This window comes from Pelodiscus sinensis, chromosome 2 (assembly GCF_049634645.1).
Source record: "Pelodiscus sinensis isolate JC-2024 chromosome 2, ASM4963464v1, whole genome shotgun sequence".
NCBI lineage: Eukaryota > Metazoa > Chordata > Testudines > Trionychidae > Pelodiscus > Pelodiscus sinensis.
In genome coordinates, this window is record NC_134712.1 from 35,171,425 (window position 1) to 35,190,298 (window position 18,874).

General features: G+C 47.1%; 1 long non-coding RNA gene across 1 annotated transcript in view; it reads right to left on the reverse strand.

The window, feature by feature from the left end:
- The window catches only part of LOC142826974 (uncharacterized), a 56,513-nt gene extending 41,338 nt beyond the window's left edge, over positions 1-15,175 (reverse strand). Inside the window, exon 1 of the long non-coding RNA XR_012901285.1 lies at positions 14,912-15,175. This is a non-coding gene — a long non-coding RNA (uncharacterized LOC142826974). The remainder of the gene's footprint in view (positions 1-14,911) is intronic.
- Between the last annotated feature and the right edge of the window lie 3,699 nt (positions 15,176-18,874).

Sequence of the window (18,874 nt, forward strand, 5' to 3'; positions counted from 1 at the left end):
GCACAGAGATGGCAGGAGCAGTCAAGGGATGACTGTGCTCTCCAGATTTCCCACACCCAACCACGTAGGCCACCCCCAAACCAAGTTCTACAGACCACATTACTGCATTATTAGTGTGTTTACCATTGAAGTCTGACAATGGATTCAATGCACAGTGAATCTCACTACCCCACCCTGATAAAAGTTGAAGGTAGTAGCTAATAAAGGAGCCCCCTATGGCTCCATGGGAAGAGATTCCCATCATTGGCCATAGCTCTATACAGATCTTGGAAAACTGGAGAGTTCAGAAAAATCACATCTCAGACCCATTCCCAAGGGAGAAAACTCTCACGACGGGATACTGAGCTTCCTGTCTTCTCTGAGCTGCTATTCTCCCCTATGGTTCACAGGTGCAGTATCTGTCTAGGCAACGTTCGGTTTGTGATTGATTGATTGATTGTGCTGTGTCATTCTTCCCTTATTTGCATTCCTGCAAAGGAAGCTAACAATTTTGGGGTAAGTATGTGACTTGTTTTCTTCTGTAGCTGTCTTTACAGGTACATTCATAAAAGGGTCTCAGCTTTTATGACAGCTTCTATTTAGCTGCTTGAAACAGCGTTTGCACCATCTGAGATGCTTATGACACGCCTACCTGAATAGAAGCTTTCAACAACACATCACCATAAATGTACTGAAAGAACAACCCCAGTTAAAACTGGGCTTGTGTTTTGTAAGTGGGGGAATGGTCCTGCTATTGAGGGGAACTTTCCTGGCTTCTACGCTACCCTGGTGAAATGGGCCAGTGAAAGGATCTGAGGCCCTTCTCCCACTTCCTTTACTGACAGGCCTCCCTGACCTCAGGGGCTCCCCTTCCACTCCCCTGTGTGGCAGAGTAAGCCAACAAGGCTGGGCCCAGCATTCCTGGGTGCTCAACCTCTAACCTTGTTGTGGTCACCTAGGGCAGGGGCTAGGGTGTCCCCACTCCGGGGTGCTCTGGTGTCACTGGATGTTTCCCTGACCTACAGCTCAAAGCAAATATAATTTATTAAACAGCAATCCATTTTTTTTTAAACAAAAGACTAAGGAAAAATGGAAACCACACCACTCCGCTCTGGCATGGAGACCCCACACACAGTGTCTCTGGAACATAAACACAGTTCCCAGTCTGTTCCTTGTAGCTCCCAGGCATCCTTCTCAGGCCCTGGCTCAGCTGCAGGGATGCTGTAGGTTGGACATTTACTCTGGGTGGCAGAACTCTTCTGCCCAGTGTCAACCCCTCCCCAGTCTGGCCTGCAAGGCCTCTTGGCTGGTGGAGCCCTGCCCCTCCCCTCTCCCCCAGCCTCTACCCTGGGTCCCCCTACTCTCCACTCCTGCTCACCACACCAGCTCCAGCATGCTCCAGCTCTAGCCCCAGCTCCACTCTGCTATGCTGCCTCCAGCTCCTGGGTTGCTTCTGTGGCTGCAGCCCAGCTCCCAGCATGGATCAGCTGCTGGGCTGGGCCTCTGGCTGGCATGGCTCTCCTCCCAGCTCCGCTCAGGCACCTGCTATCTCCTTAGCTCATCACCACTCCATCCTAGCCAAGCAAATCCAGCTCACGTGGAGGATGGGACACGCTCCAGCCTCCTTACTCCCTCATTTGCCTGCCCACGCTGTCAATCAGGCTGACCTAGAGCTCTGCTCTCTTCCCATTGTTTCTGGGAGCCGTCAGGTTCAGGATCCTGATTTCTCATAGACCCTTCCTCTCCCTTTTAATACTGGGAGCTAACCAACCAAAAACCCTCACTGAGTTTTAGTAAGGGGCCAATAGTTCCATTAATTATTAATGACGCTTGTAACAGGCAAGCTCTTGGTCCCATATCATAGAGGCTGCAGATTAAGAAACACTGCATCTCTCAGTGGCTATTCTAATTTCAACAAAGGTGACCCCTTTAATTGCATCGCCTCCACAGCAGGCTCTGAATTCACATCTAAAGATTGCTCTGTCTCTATTACAAAGCTAGATTGCAGCCCTGCTGCCCTGAAATAGTCAAGAAGAGAGAAAGGCATTATTCGCATCACATACTCTTCATCTGAATTAATGTGTAATTTTGCAGAGTAAAGGGGAAGCAATAAATATAACCTACACAACCTGTTATGCTGAACTGCTCATTACATATTGCATGCCAGTAGATGCCAGGTATCCCCTCTCTTTTCCAGTGCAATGATCTATGCGCTGCACATTAAATGCTTATTTCTCTACTGGGAAAACAGGCTGGTTGACTGATTCATCATAGGTCAGATTCCTTATTTTCTTCTGATGTTTTTATTATTGATTTGAAGATGAGATCTCTGAAACCTGATCTAGCACTATGATGCCAGAGCAACTGTATGCAGTTATTAATTCATATTTGTATTTCAGTAGTATTCACTAGTGCCAGTGAGGATCAGGGCCCTTGTGCCAGGTGATGTACAAACCCATAGGACAATATATTTACACTCTAACAAAATATTAAGGCATTTCTAATGCAAACTCCAGTTTTACATCTTCCTGTTAAAGATTGTTCAAAACTCCAAGATTTATGAGATATTTTGAAAGGATCCTTCCCTACCGGAACTATTCATAGTGGAAGCATATTCTTTTCAGACAAAGCTGTTCTGCTTCAGGACACTCACAGAGCCCAAGGGAGAGAAGATGCTGTTTTGTTTTGTGTTTTGCATTAATTTTTAATGTTTAAAGTGAGGTTAGTGCTGGGATGAGAACCAGTGCTGAAACTGTTCGGAGTAGTATTAGCATAGGGAACATTGTTATAAAATGTGCTTTTTAACTTCACTTTACTTCATCAGATAGAGTGAAGAAGCCCCGTCTGCTGAAACAGACAGACTCTGCAGCTTGGCAAAGGAGCTTTCAAAGATGACTTCTCTTTTGTAAAATGATCTAGAATTTATTCCGCCAGAGAAATTAGGTGGATTTTACTGGGTAAATCGCAGTTGCTTGTTTAAAACTCCAGTCTTTATAAAACAACCTTCCTCCAAATTCTTAATTACTACTATATACCAGTAATGGACAAACTTGGCTAGGAGTGGGTCGCAAGGGTGGCCATCCCCAACTCAGTGGTCTGCAAAATTGCTGTAACCAAGGCAGTCTCCCTGGATAGGATAGCATTGCTAACTGCACTTGCGTACCCAGAATTTGCAGGGTATACAGACTGAACTGTAGCAGCACTTTGATTGGACACTCTCACAGTCAATGTTGTGTGCAATCAGCATACACCTCATCATTTCACATGCCCTTGCTTTACATGTCACTTTAGTAATATTGGTTGGGAAAAAAAACCTAAGTGGACGGAAACCAGCACAATCTAGAAACCCTGCACATGGGCAACAGTGAATAAAATGTCTTGAGGGCCACATATAGAATGTCAATGGGCTGCAGGTTGCCCATCACTGTTGTACACAGTGCAGTTGTTCCTATAGTATCCTGGGACAAACATAGCTACAAGGTGGGTGAAATAATACCTTTAGTGGACCAACTTCTGTTGGTGAGACGTCTTGGTTTTCGTGGAAGGACTGAGAGGAAAAGGTCAATTTATTATTGGATTATCACTTATTGAGAGGGACAGGAAAGAGGACATACAGGGAAAGGGAAAAAATATGGGTCTATGAAGCAAAGAGACCCTAGAATTTCTAATGCTTCCTCTGCTTAGAGCTTCTCTTGGCAACTCTAAATCTCAGATAGGATATATGGGTTTCAATGGGTCACTTTTCCAGATAGGATATATGGGATTTGATGGGTCACTTTTCCATGTGTATAGGTCCATTGACTTCTCTGAATTAGTCCTGATTTGAAAACGGTGAAATTAGAGAAGACTCAAGCCATAAAGAGCTCTTTTTCAAATCTTGGAAAGTTACTTCCCATTGTCACAGCAAAATGTAATATGGAACAAATTGTTCAGCATAAGTAATTTGTACATATTGTAAGAGACCATTCAAATTAGAGTGACCAATTAACTTGCACTCATGATGGGCTTTACCCTGATTACTGGGGCATTTAGTGCACCAGATGCAGTGCACCACGTTACGACCTCCCTCCCTCCCCACGACACATCTTTCAAGACCCATGGAACCCTTCTACATGCCTATCAAGTATGGTGTGCCGACTCCACCCAATAACTATGTGGGTGAAGCCAGACAATCACTATGCTTGCAAATGAACTCACCCAGGAAACTGATAAGACAAAAACACCCCACCATCTATGGGTAAACACTTTTTGCACAACTACCTCTCTATATCCCAGCTGTCAGTCTTCATTCTCCAAGAAAACCTACACAGCACTGTCAACTGACAAGCCTGGGAGCTTACATTCATTTCTTGATTATTACAGTTCAGGCCATGATTTTTCATGTCTAAACAATAAATTCAGTGTTTCAATCTGTAGCCCACTAGCCCCTCTTTTTTGTGTGCTACTACTGCAGAGGTGTTAAGGGGCCACTCTACTCTGAATGGTCCCTTATGACATGTGCTCGATACTTACGGTAAACAATCTGTTCCACCTTGCATTTTGCTATATCTTTCCCAGACCTGAGGAAAGGCTCTGTGTGGCTCAAAAGTTCGCTTCTCTCTGCACCGAAGTTGGGCCAATGAAGATATTACCTCACCCACCTTATCTCTGTAAAAAACTCCTAACTTTCATTTTCATACAGATAGCAAATAAAGGGGCTGCAGCTGGGATAAAAATGCATGATTCATATTCCCAGGGACCTTATAGCACCTTATGTCCAATATATTAATTTTACAGTTTTTTCATCAGACTGTTTGGTGCTTCCTTGGTAGTAAAGCAAGATTAAGGAAAAGCCTGGTTGTGGTAGAAGATAGCACATGCAGAACAGCACAGAGTCTCCTGAGGAACTATGCAGCTGCTCAGCAAAATCTTTGCACTCTACTTTCTCTGCAAGAATAACCACCCACTGCCCAGATAGTTCCTTTAGCTGCAGATTCAACAGAATTCAAGTAAACCCTGTATCAGATCAACAAACTGCACTTTCTGTATAATATGCTTGTGTAGATTCTTAACGAGCAAAGCCCAAGTGTGAAATGTATATTGTAAAAACAGCCTTTGGCCTTTGAATCTGCCATGTGGAACCCAATCTAAACAAAATCTGAGTCAGACTGTTTACTTATCCAGGTCATAACTGATAGAATATAATCAGAATGTCAATATATCGAGTTACATTGCCAAGGGCCTGAGTCCTCACTCTTACAAAATCAGGCTGACATGAATTCAAGTAAATGAGTTTGTGACAGGGCACTATTAATTAGTAGCACCCTGATCTAGGTGCCGACTCCATAGGTGCTCCAGGGCTGGAGCATCCACAAGGAAAAATTAGAGAGGGGAGCACACACTGGCGCCACGCTCCCCCTTCTCCCATGGCATCTTTCACGTGCCTGAGGCCTGGCGCTTACCTACTCCTCCCCATCCCTTGTAGGGCTTCTGCAGTGCTGTGAACAGAACATTCTAGTTCTGGGAGCAAGAGTGGGGGAGGGCTGGAGAAGGTAGGGAAAAGATGGAGCGGGGCTGTAGTAGGGATAGGGCCTAGAACGGAGAGGGGGTGTTGAGCACCCCCCAGCAAGAAGAAAAGTCAGTGCCTGTGCTCTGATCACTGATGTTGCTGCAGCTTGAAGAAGGCTGCAGGCTCAGCTCTGAGCCAGTAGACACTTTCTGTTGGGTGATTGTGAGTCCCTGGGTAGTAATCAGCATGTTCCCTCTAATTTTTTTCCCATCTGTGTGTGGAATAAATGTTATGTGCACCAAGGCACATGCAGATGTGCACCACCAGTAGAAATACATGCTGCCAGCAGTGGACACTCTGTTAATCAGCTGGGCGGGAACTGATACTCATCTGGGTGGCTGCCCAGGAACACAGCTTACAGGGAACACTGGTAACCAGTGGGCTAATGGTATAATTGGGAAGATATAAGTGGAAGGAACAGGAAGTAATGGGGGAAATTCAGAGGGTGAGCCTGGGCTGAGGAGTCACAGCTGTGGGGAAGCCTGCATTATATTGTGATGTTTTTTAAGGAAAGAATAAATACACTCAGGCTGTGTCTACACTTGCGCGAAAGCGGCCGCTCTTGCGCAAAAACTTGCTGCCTGTCTACACTGGCCGCGTGTTCTTGCGCAAGTAAACTGATGTTCTAATGTATGAAATCAGGGCTTCTTGCGCCAGAGCTCTGATGCTCCTGCTCAGGAATAAGCCCTTTTGTGCAACTGTTCTTGCGCAAGAGGCCAGTGTAGACAGGTAACATGAATTTCTTGCGCAAGAAAGCCCTATGGTTAAAATGGCCACCAGAGCTTTCTTGCTCAAGAGAGCATCTACACTGGCATGAATGCTCTTGCGCAAAAGCACATGCCAGTGTAGACGCTCTCTTCTGGAAGAGTTTTTGCAGAAGAACTCTTCTGCAAAAGAGTTTTTGCGTGAGAACGCACCAGTGTAGATGTAGTCTCATAGTCACTGCTATGGAAAAAAATGAGTAGGTGCTTAGGCATCTACTGGCAGCTAACCTCCTCACCCCAGCAACTCTTACCTGCAAGTGGCCCCATTGGTCAACTCCTCCCTCTCACTCCCAGCACCTCTAAACACAAAGGCTACGTCTACACTGGCCCCTTTTCCGGAAGGGGCATGTAAATTTCACTAGTCGTCGTAGGGAAATCCGCGGGGGATTTAAACATCCCCCGCGGCATTTAAATAAAAATGTCCGCCGCTTTTTTCCGGCTTTTAAAAAAGCCGGAAAAGAGCGTCTAGACTGGCCCCGATCCTCTGGAAAAAGTGCCCTTTTCCGGAGGCTCTTATTCCTACTTATTCCTTCAAAGTAGGAATAAGACCCTCCGGAAAAGGGCACTTTTTCTGGAGGATCGGGGCCAGTCTAGACGCTCTTTTCCGGCTTTTTTAAAAGCCGGAAAAAAGCGGCGGACATTTTTATTTAAATGCCGCGGGGGATGTTTAAATCCCCCGCGGATTTCCCTACGACGACTAGTGAAATTTACATGCCCCTTCCGGAAAAGGGGCCAGTGTAGACGTAGCCAAATTGAAATGTAATGAAACTCTCCTTAAAATTCAAAACAGATAACTGACTTGATTAGATTCAGAATCTCCTATGCCTAGTGGCACATATGGGAATCTGTTTTCCCTACTGCTATCTGGCCAGAGCAAGATGTTCAACTCCATCCTAAGTGGTCTCTGTGATAGCAGTATCTTCCTTGATCAACCAGTGCCTATGGGTGTATTTATTCCTGACCTACCTGTGATAGGTTCTCCATGCCTTCTTTTCCCTGAAGGCTAAATCCAGTTGAAGACATCCCTTGTGTTTCTGCCATGGGGTAGCCTAATGATATGGCCAAACTACTGCAGCTGTCTCCATCTAATTACGGAGTCTGCAGCTTGCTGACCCATGTGTCGCAACACTTTTGCATTGGTCACATGATCGCTCCTAAATTTCCAAGATTCTTTTTAGACCATGCGGGTGGAATGCACCCGCCTGTGTGCTTCCACGAGTTCTGGCAGTAACAGCTGATGTGGATGATGGAGGAAGCAGCAGGCATGGTGGTGGCTGAGCTGGGCTGGCAGTCATGAGATCTGGCAGTAACAGCAGATGTAAATGATGGCGGAAGCAGCGGGCAGGGTGATGACAGAGCTGAGCAGTTGGCAGTATCAGAGGGATAACAGAGGCCTCAGGTGCTGTGAGCAGCATCCCAGGTGCCTGTTCGTCACTAGTAGGGCTGGTGGAGAAGGCTCATAGGGAGCTGAGTTTCAGGGCTGCACTGAGGAGAGATGTGGATGGGGACTTGGAGCAGAGGAAAGAGAGGGTTGGGTGAACCAGAGTGGATATAGAAACAGAGGATGAAGGAGTGGGATTGGAGAAGGTGGATCAACTGGATAAACATAGGACAATTTCTCTGATTGGGGAACAAGAGTCTCCCAAGCAAATGGGGATGATTACTTTAAAAAAAAGACTCAGGAAGACAGGGCTAACACAGACAGTTCTACTGCCCAGGACAGTTGCGAAGGTCTGTGTGGTATGGACACAGCAACAGAGGAAGGAATTGCCTGAATCTTCAGAGGATTTGAGGCCCCTTGGGCAAAACAGGACAATAACAACGTAGGGGTTGTAATGAGATGCTGTGTTTGCCACTACTAAGTGGAATGTTGTGGGGTTGGTGGTGTTTTAGAGAGAGGCCCTGAAGCAATTGAGAGAAAAGGGTGGTGGTCAACAAGTCAGGAGGCTGAATTTGGGAGGTGGGATGGGACAGAAAGGTTGGAAAGAGAAGTAGGAGTAAATGAACAACTAATTGGAGATGGGCAGTGTAGCAGGGCAGCTGCCCTGTACTGGCCCTTTAAGAGCCAAACCCCAGCCTGGAGCAGGCCCGGGGAGTTCAGGCCCGGGGAGTTCAGCCCAGCTGGGCGGCGTTGGCCTATTAAGGCCCAGCTGGGAGCTATAAAAGGGAAGGGCTGCTTCAGCAAAGGTAGTGTGAGCCTGGCTGCCGAGGGAACAGGATGCTCCCTGGAGCTAGGGCAGGGCTAGAGAGCCAGGCTGGGCCAGGGTGCTCGGACAGCCAACCGACCAGCCTTCTAGGCCTGCAGGAGAGACACCACCCCCCAGAAGGGGGGCTCGGAGCGAGTGACTTGGGCACTGCCGGAGGGCAGTGTGGCGAAGAGAGCAACGCGACTGGAAGATTCCAGAGGGGAAACGCCACGTGAGCGGAGGCCTGTGCGGGCGGAATGGACTGATTCCGAGGGGACAGACGACGGACCCCTGCTACGGTGGTGAGTGACCCCCTCACAGGCAGGGAGGTACATGGTCCATTTGCAATACATTTCCTTAACATCAGAGAGAGTTCTTAGTAGCAGATCTAATATGGAAAGGCATGGGGAGCTTGTACCTATGGGACTCCTAGCAGCAGGGTCAAGAGAAGTCAACCTCTACTCTCATAACAACTCTTGGCTGGAGTTTATGAAGCACTATGGGACAGTTTGAGGTAAAGGGGGGTTGGCAACATGTGGAGGCTGTTTCTTTAACTGCTCTAGACATAAAGAAAGTAAAAGTTCTTTTTAGAAACAGCACATCCATTGATGAAGATATTGAATAGCACCAGACCCAACACTGATCCCTGTGGAAACCACTCATTGTGCCCTTCCAGTGAACCATTGATAAATGTTGTGATAACTACGTGGGTAGTCCTACATCAGTGGGTTATAGATGTGGGTCTGAGGAATACTTTGCAGACAGTTGCTCTGAGATGTAGTGTTTCAAATGTTGGGAATATGGCTACAGGGCAGCTGTGTGCCACAGAAGGGACAGATGTTCCCACTGCAGAGTTGGGGAGCATAGAAGGGCGTATTTGGAGAGTCCTACTAGGATGGGATCCTGTTTCAGAAGCAGGACCATCTGGGGCTCAGTGTCTAGAGTTGGCTGCCTCAGTTGTACTTGGGGGGGGGGGGGATTTGAGGTGTAGCGCTCCAGACTGCTGGGGAAGATAATGAGGGCTGCAGGAACATGGGGAGGGAAGATTGTGGCTTGGCAAAGGAGATCAGTTTGGAGCAGGGATAATGAAAGTCCCATGGGAGCAGGGAGGTGTAGGAGGAGCAAAACTCCAGTGTGTCCTTAAAAGTGGAGAGGGAAAAAAGGCAGAAGGAAGTATCTGTAGGGAGAGGTGGGGAGGAGTAGGAGAGTTCAGTGATGGATCAGCCGCAAAAGGAGTGGAGCCTGATGGGTACCAGGGGGAATGTTTTTCCGGCAGAGCCCCAGCAGCAGCACCAGATGGCTTATGGGTAGGAAGGGGCTTCTTCTCCTTGGCTGCCCTCTGGGCTGTCTCTCTGCACCTTTCCCTGTCTTACTCCCCTCACAGTGTTGTCTCTGTCTCGCCAGCATCAGGCAATGCCATCTGACTGGCTGCACTGGCAGAGGTGGAACTCTTCGGTACAGCGGAAGCAGGAAGGCTGGAGGAGGAGACAATAGGTGGAGTTAAAAGAAGTGCTTATATCAGCAAGACAGGCTGCAGTGTCTCAGAGCAGTCATGCTTTATTATGGGAAAGATCACCTCAGTCCTAGCCTTGACCACACCCTCTCCTCAGTCAGGGACTCAGGAGGTAATAGGGGAGGGGCAGAAGCATCTGACTCAGAAGTCAGTGGTAAAAGGGGAAGAGACCATCAGGAGCCTTAGTGCTGTAGTTAAAAACAACAGTGAAGGGGAAACAGTTGTTGCTAGAGTAAGAGTGTACAAAAGCTGGCACCAGATTTTTCTCCCATAAAAATGAAAAGGAAGGCTAGGGACATGTTGGGGCTTAGACATACAGAAGGGAGATGTATCACAGACCCTGGGGAAATGCTGGATGTGATCCAGGTTTATTATGCCAAATTACTTGGGCCCAGGGAGAAGAGCAAAAACAGCAGACATCTGTACACAGGGATAAGGAGAGTGCGGGTAACTTTCTTGAATTCTGTGGCAGTCTCTACCGCAAGTTCCAGTAGAAGAAGCAGAAGGTTTGTGCACCCCTGTGCAGTGTCAGGAAGGTTTTTGAAGCAATTCAAGCTTTAAAGAAAAGCGTATCCCCAAGTAGAGATGGGCAACAAGTGAATTGTACCAACCATGGCCAGTGGTTTTTTAGCCAGGTGTGTAATCTGGCGCTAGGTAGGAGGGAGTTGAAGAGATGGCTTAAGGAGGGCTTCTTGATCCTGCTGAGGAAAGGTGGGGGTAGTAGGTTGCAGAGGGAGAATAGGTTGTGATTAGAAAACTGGAGACCTTGCCCTGCTGAATTCAGGTTATAAGATTTTAGTAAAGGTGTTCCTGATGCACCATGGTAAGGTGGCTCTAACACTGATCCATCTGGCTCAGGCCAGTGCAATCTAGCATAGGCTGCTAGCAGATCCATGGTGCAACCTTGAGGGGTGTTTGAGACAGGGCAGCAGGACACTGGTCAGGTTTTGTGCATTCCCTGGATCAACATCAGGCCTTTGATAGAATACTACATCAGCTTCTGTAGGATGTGCTACAGAACTATGGGATCCTGAGTTGTCTTCACCTCTTGGCTGCCGATGCTGTACATGGGGTACTAAGCTACCCTTTGGTTAATGGCTGGCTAGAGCAGAAAGCATGTCATGGAGATCTGGGGTCAGGCAGGGCTGTCCTGTGAGCCATCCAGCATGTTCTGATCTGTTTGTCTCTGCTCAAGGGGAAGTGACTGATATTTTTAAGCCATGAGTAAGTACTGCTGGTGAACAACTCTGTCAGAAGTGATCAAAGAGCTGAGCGTAGGTTCCTGACAAATCAGGATGAGGTACATAAGGAAACCATTTATATTATGTGTGTCTCCATGCTGTGTTGTGCTGTCTTGTTCCATTTATTTATTTATCAGGAGAAAACACTACAAAAGCTTAAAGTACAGACAGCTGTGCTAATTAGCTAGGAGAATCCATCCTTTGCTTCCTGCTAGAGCTTGTAGTGATGGAAGTTCCGAGCTCAAATATACCAACTGGGTAAATGACAGCTTCAGCAAGCAGCATTAAGCAATTACATCAACACTCCTGCTATGGTGGAGAAAGCATATACTATAGGGGACTTCTTATTGTGTTACATTAGCTCTAGAAAGCTGAAAGCTGTGGAGATGTCTGATATTTGGAAATACACCATTCATTGGTGGCAGGCTTCAGATACCATCCACATTATTCCCTCCCATAACGGACATCAAACTTACTGGGACAAGTTCTCCCCCTTTCAGGTAGGGCTACAAGTTACCCCAGTCCTAGGGCCTCACTGAAGTTGCAGTGAAGCAGGGAATCAAACTGATGGGCCCAGATCCACAAAGGGACTTGGACATTGGACACCTACATTTTAGGTACCTAGAATAGCACTAGAATAACAGGGGGTCTCGCAAAGCTTGATTTAGGCTCCCTATACAATGCAAGGGGAGAGTGCCTAAAAATGGGATCCACAAAGCCATTGTACTAGGCTAGTCTCCACCTAGGCTAACCAATGGGACATGCCAATGAAAAGGGTGTATCCTAAGCCCCATTTCTGTCTCAAAATAGATGCCTAAGCCTGAGCTGCAGGAAGGCACCTGTCTCTGCTTATGATCCATAATCAGCAATGGCTCTCCTGGAGTCAGGCAGTTTAGGTGCCCAAGGTGTTTCTTGCAAGAGATGCTGGAGAAGGCAATGGTGGCACTATCTACTGTCTTGTGACCTTTCACCCAGTGATTAGGGTGGTGCTCTAGGATGTGGGAGGTACAGGTTCAACTCCCCACTCTGCCTGATGGTGAGAGAGAATTTGAACAGGAGTGGCCATCTCTAATCACTGCACTATGGGATGCTTTAATGTAAGCTCTGTCAACCTCTCCTGTTGAAGCTGGTACGCTTTGGCTAATACTAAGTCATTGCCCCAGAGAAGAAGTAAGAGGGAGTCTAGAGTCCAGTGGTTGGAGCTTCCATCTCGGGGGTTAGATTTTAACAGGAGTCTCCCACCTCACAGGCACAGATTAAAATTGAGCCTGGCTGCCTCCCTCCCAGGTGAATGCTCTAACTGGACTAAAAGTTGTAAAGGAAGTGACACCACCTCCTCCTCTGTCCAGATTTTGAATGGGACCAGATCCAGTAGGCTTGTTCAGTGCACACCTCCTGGACGGGGTCCCACAGACAATATAGACCAGGGAATGCCTGTCTGTCTCTGCTTTGTGGATTACATTGGAGCTTAGGTGAGAGACAGGCCTAGAGTGAGATGGTATACTGCTGATGGAGGCAGAAACACAGATCTTTAGGGAGCTTTTATCTTGAAAATTTAGGAACCAAGTGAATTCAGGCACTTAGGCTATGTCTAGACCATGGAGTTTTTCTGGGATACAGGAGATATCCCAGACAATCTCCACCACGTCCAGGGAACGCATCTGCTCTTCCAACAGTTTTTGCAGAAGAACAGACACGCTCTTTCAGAAGCCCTGTCTTCCTCATGCCACGAAGAAGAAGGGGTCTTCTGAAAGAGAAGGTTTTTCCAAAACTTGGCCCAATGTAGACAGGCCAAATTTCAGAAAAGCCTCTTCTGACAAAACTATTGGAAAAAGGCATGCAAATTGTGGAGTGCAATTTGTGTAGCTTTTTCCGATAAAAAGCGGCAGTGTAGACATAGCCTTTGAGGGTTAGGCAGCAGCCAAGCAGGGGTTTTATGGGTCATAGTAGCAATTACATCTGAGGAGCCTAAATCTCTTTGTGGATCTGAGTCAAGATGCTTGCTTACTTCTGATCTGTAACAAAAGGGAAGACTCCTAGCTTCCTGGGTGGCAGCTCTCCTCCTGAGGCTGGCTTTGGCATCTATTTTCCTCAGCTGAGCCAATGAGGGAAGCAACAGCATCACCTCCACATATGATAAATGGGTTGGATGAAGTGGGATGCCAGCCCTGAAACAGAGGAGGAGATGCGTGGCTGTATGAATTGCACCCACTTGCCTTAGCGTGAAGTGGGTCCCCTAACAGTATGGGAGTGCTTGTTTCTGGCACTTTCCAGTCCTTGTTAGAAACATACATGTGATTGCAGTTGGAGTACCAGCATTGCAACCCTGACCAGACTTTTCGTTAATTGCTCTGGGGCTTACGTGGGAGATAGGCATCTGGACAAGAGCAAGGCTGTACTGGGTCTGCCCAGAGGCACCAAGGGAACTTCCTGCAAAAATTTGGATGCTGAGAAAGTTTAGGCTCTTACTGTCACAGTGGGAGGTTGTAGACTGCAGTGAAGCCTAAAATTAGGACTTAGATGCCTATCTTTGTGAATCTGGGCCTCAGCCACTTCCAAAGGCAGGTTATTGTACACTTAGTCTTGCCCACACCATCTGCTGTCGTTCACTATTTTTGCAGCTAGTTTTACTAACTGAGAATCAAAGATTCCCACCTTGCAATGCTATTCTTCTTACGGGAGGCCGTTTACCAAGCAGCAGGCTGAAAGCTAGCTAGCTGACATGTTTCATCACTGTTGCTTTTCCTCCATCTTTGCTGCAGGCAGATTTCTGACTGGCAACTCACTTGTTCTTTCACACTTGCTGTCCCCACCCATTAATCTTTGCAGCAAGCAGCTATGAGCTAAGTTCCTTTCCGTGGCCCTGGCTTTCATAGCAACTTCAAGAAACTATTTAGGTCAGTTGCAAAATGCTTGTTTCTGGCACTTTCCAGTCCTTGTGAGACGCATAAAAGTGTGATTGCAGTTGGAGTACCAGACACCAGCCCGCAGCCCTGCTTCCAATATCTAGCCATGTGACCTTTTTCACTAAAATCTTTCTTCCAAGTGCAAGTGGAAGTTCACTAGAATGCTAGAACTCCTTTGTGATAAAGCAGCTTGGAAAGGTGCTCGTGGACATCCCAGCTTATTTCTCAGTGGTATGTGTGGTGGGTTTCCTCCAGGATGCCACTTGGAACTGGGGTTCCACCGAGCTCTGACTCACCAGTCTGGGCTCCCTCACACGGTGCTGCTGTGAAATACTGCAGACTCGCTCCCAGTACTATGCTTCTACCAGCATTCACACAGATAGGGACACACCCAGCTGCAGTTGCATGCAAGCTTTGGCCCGCCACAGCATGAACCATCAATAGACAGGCTACAGCCAGAATAACCACCAGTTTCCCAGACTAGGACCTCAGAGTAGTACTATCCTGCCCTGGTCAAAACTCCGACTAGTATGAATTTACTATCCAGTTTGCCTCACCCTCACTGTAGAGAAGAAATGCAATAGCCTTTGCTCCTTGAGCTAAGATCTCTGAGCACTTCATTCAAACTCACTGGTATAGCTAAAGTAAGAATAAGTTAGGTTAAGTGATTATAAGCGATAACAAACAGATCAAACCAGATTGTTTAGTAAAGAAAGAAAAATGCAAACTAAGCTTAACATACTAGAAGGATAGGATTCGAATTAACGCTCTCACCTTGACTGATGACACAAGCAGGTTTACAGATACTCAAGCTACAACTTGCAGCTGCTTTGGAAGCCTGGGTATTCCAGGCTGCATACACAGGCTAGAAATCTCTTCCAGCCCTTCCTCAAGCTCATTCTTATGTTCCTTGGGTGTTTCCAGGTGTTTCCTTGTGTGGGGAGTGAAGAACAACCAATGATGTCAATCCCTGCCTTAAATAGTTTTAGCATATGGTGGGAACCTTTTGCTTCAAACAAGGTTCCAGACTAGTTTGTAGAAAAATACATCCCAAAATGGAGTCCAAAGTCATGTGGTCTGGTCACATGCCCTTGTATGCCTTGCTGAGTCATCGCCATTACTTACAGGCTCTCTGGAAGGCTTACCAGGTGGGGAATAAGTTTCTTCTAAGCCTCTCGCAGATGGCTATTTAGATTGGAAAACTTTGCCTAGGGGGTTTTACCCAGGTGTAACTACATTTAAACTATTGATACATAGTTGTGATGGGGCACATGCCATGTCCCTCCAGATTTGGCCCCTTGAATCTTAGCTGAATCAGGGACACTTCAGTCTGATACTATCCCCATATTCTTTATTCATGACTAGTTTCCCCCCACCAGTTTCAGCTATACACAGGCTTTACAAATGGTTGGCTTGTCACAGACCTGGCTAGCATAAGACGAGGAAGCATCTTCCTACTGCCCCTGCCTCCCTTTTTTTCTCACTTCCTTCCAACCTTACAGCTCCTGCTAATGAGACTGGCATGTGCTAGAACTTACCAGGAAAACGTAGTGCTGTTCACCAAGCCCCAATCCATTCTCACAGACTGGGGCTGGAGTGGCAGGAGCTGACTATTGTGGCAGGGAATAATCCTTAGTCAATATTCATAACTTCAAATACAAGTATGATACATACATACAAATAAGATAATCCTATTCAGCAAATCATTGTTCCAATGACACTTTACATGACCAGTCTTGTACAAAATGCAGCATAATTACGCTATAATCATATAACAATATCACTATGAAGAATATGAGTGCAGTGTTACAGTATGTACCTATGTTCATAACAGAAAATGGCCTAGATACAACCCAAGTTTACCATGGCATAAAGCAAGGTGCAAGAACCCCAGCAAAGGGAAAGTCTGTCAGGGGAGGAAGTTGCGCTTATACAGTGTCACAGCTACCCTCTGCTTGGGAGAGTGTTGGGATTCAGTCCATCTCAGGAGATAGGCATCCCAGTCTATAGGGGACATGGCTGCATATTTGTTAGCAGCCTCTACCAACAGAGTTCCCGTGAAATCCCAGCCATAGCCAGCTTAATTTCCATCTCTACCAGCAATCACAAGAGAGGGGCAGCAGCAGTGCTACCAGCTGACCATTGGGATGACTCCTTCTTGTGGCACAGAATTGAACTGGCACAAGAGGTGTAAATGACCCAGCTTAATGAGTCTGGTATAATATATACCAATCAGACAGCCAAAAAAGGGAGGGACGGGTTCCCACACATTTCAGACAAAGCTGCTGGGGGCATAGGAGTCAAATAAGAAAAATACTCTAGGATCTGATTCCACTTTATAACCATCAAAATGAGCAGAGTTAGTGTTATCCTGGGGTCCTGACCCCAATCATTTATTTCAGTGATGTACTATAGTGAAGCACTATAAGCCTTCATTCAAAACGTTTCCCACCATAACTTTTGCAGTGGCACTTGGCCTCAGCCATCGTCCTTAGTTATTAACTCTTGTTCAGTTGGTTATTTTTATAACTGTTTGCCTGGATCCAATACAGGCATTAGTTACTATAGGTACTTGGAACAATGAGGTGGAACATCACACAAATTATGGGTGTCTTAGTTTTTTATTCAGTGCTGTACATAAACACCATGAAAGATACTAAGAGTTACAAAATCTCATAGGCAGCTTGTGTCTGTGGAGTGGGGAAAGGGTGCAGGGAGGGCCATCTAGAGGGAGGGGGTCCCTCCCTCTAGGAGCACTCCATTTAGCAATTGAAACTTTGGTGGGGGTGCTGGGGAGCACTACTACGAGTCACCTATGCTCACAGCTAGGACACTGTGATTATACCCTCCCTGTAATGGGGTCTACAAAGTCCATATTGAACTCACAGGGGCTAAAGGACAATACTGGGCCCAAGTGGCCTGCCTCTCTGGGCCTGCCAAGCAGGCTCTGACAGGAGGAGTGGGTTAAAAGTTGTTCAGAAGCCCAGGCCAAGAATGTTTCACAGGCTGAAGGAGAGAACGAGTCTTTCTCTGGGGAGCAAGAGAGAAGGCTGGGTCTGAGAGGGGACTACAGAGCAGATAAGAACCCCGAGGCAGTGTCTTCTGCCACAGTTTCCTTTGAGAACTTTCAGGGCCCTGGTCATTTGGACTTTCTGGTAAGCTATTGTCTGTTTGCTCTTTAGTGGCCATGCCCTGAACTAAAGGTAGGAAGTAGCTCAGAGTAGACCTAGACTTCCTGAGGGAGGTACCTGCTGGTGTTACTTACCACAGGGTGCTTAGCTGAAACCTGCCACAGAAGGAAGCGAGGACCTGAGTCCCCTTACCATACTCCGCTTAAAGTAAAGACCCATATGTGAGTAGAGCCCCAAACACTCCGGCTGTGTCTACACTGGCATGAATTTCCGAAAATGCTTAAAACGGAATACTATTCCGTTTTCAGTTTTTCCGGAAAAGGAGCGTCTACATTGACAGGCTGCTTTTCCGGAAAAGCCCTTTTTCCAGAAAAGCGTCTGTGGCCAATGTAGATGCGCTTTTCCGGAAAAGACTACTGGGCTGTCTACAGTGGCCCTTTTCCAGAACAGTGTACCGGAATAAGGACGTATGCCCGAGTGGGAGCAGAATAGTTTTTCCAGAATAGCGGTTGATTTTGTACAGTAGAGTGTTGTTGTTTTTTCCGGAAATTCAAGGGCCAGTGTAGACAGCTCGCAGCTTATTCCGGAAAAGCGGCTGATTTTTCCGGAATAAGTGGCCCAGTGTAGACACAGCCTCCCAGCGTAGAGTAAAGAACCGGGCACCTCTACTGCCCCTGAGAAAAACATAAAGGGCCAGGGTACAGGCCCTCCAATTATCCCATCATGCTGCCTATGACAAAAAATGTAGTTGGGCCACTTCGGCCCAACATCATGGAGCAACAAATTCTAAATTCAAGGCTTGTCCCACTGCGGTTATCATAGTGCTTTCACAACCCCTCTTCATTCTGCATTGCCTTTCTGACCGTGTCATATCAGCTGCTCCTTTCCTGGAGTGTATCAATCTGTGGCAGCCTGCCAGCTCCTGGGCAGAACATGATGGCAGAGCTCTGAGCAAGAGCCTTGGGGGTAAGGACACAAGACCAATCCTGATACTGAGCTCTGCCTTGATATATGGTCCTATGGGGGGGGGGGGGGGGTCCTGGGGCAGCTGGAAGCATGGGAGGGGGGAAATCAGGGAAATGGTGCTAGCGGGACTTGGGCAAAGGAGAAGCCCTGGGGCAGCAGGAGGAAAAGGAGCTAGGGATGTCATGGTTGGATCCAGACAGAGGAAAAGCCCTTGGGCAGCAGGAAGCAGGGGTGAGGGAAGTGGTGCTGCTGAGTCAAGACCGTAACAGGGAGCTGCTATGCATTTCCTGTCTTAGGGGTGAAAAAAAGGTGAGGGGAGTCTCCATCTGAGCAATGAGGCAGAGAAGTACATTAGCCATGGACTTTTCAACCTGAAATTCTCTCTCTCTCTCTCTCTCTCACACACACACACACACACACACACACACACACACACACACACACACACACACACACACACACACACACACACACACACACACACACACACACACACACACACACACACACACACACACACACACACACACACACACACACACTGCCAGAAGAATAGAGGGGAGTTAAAAGAACCCCAAAACATGGCTTGAGATAAAAACAAACCAAACCCTCATGATTTTGAGGGTCTGATCAAGACTTT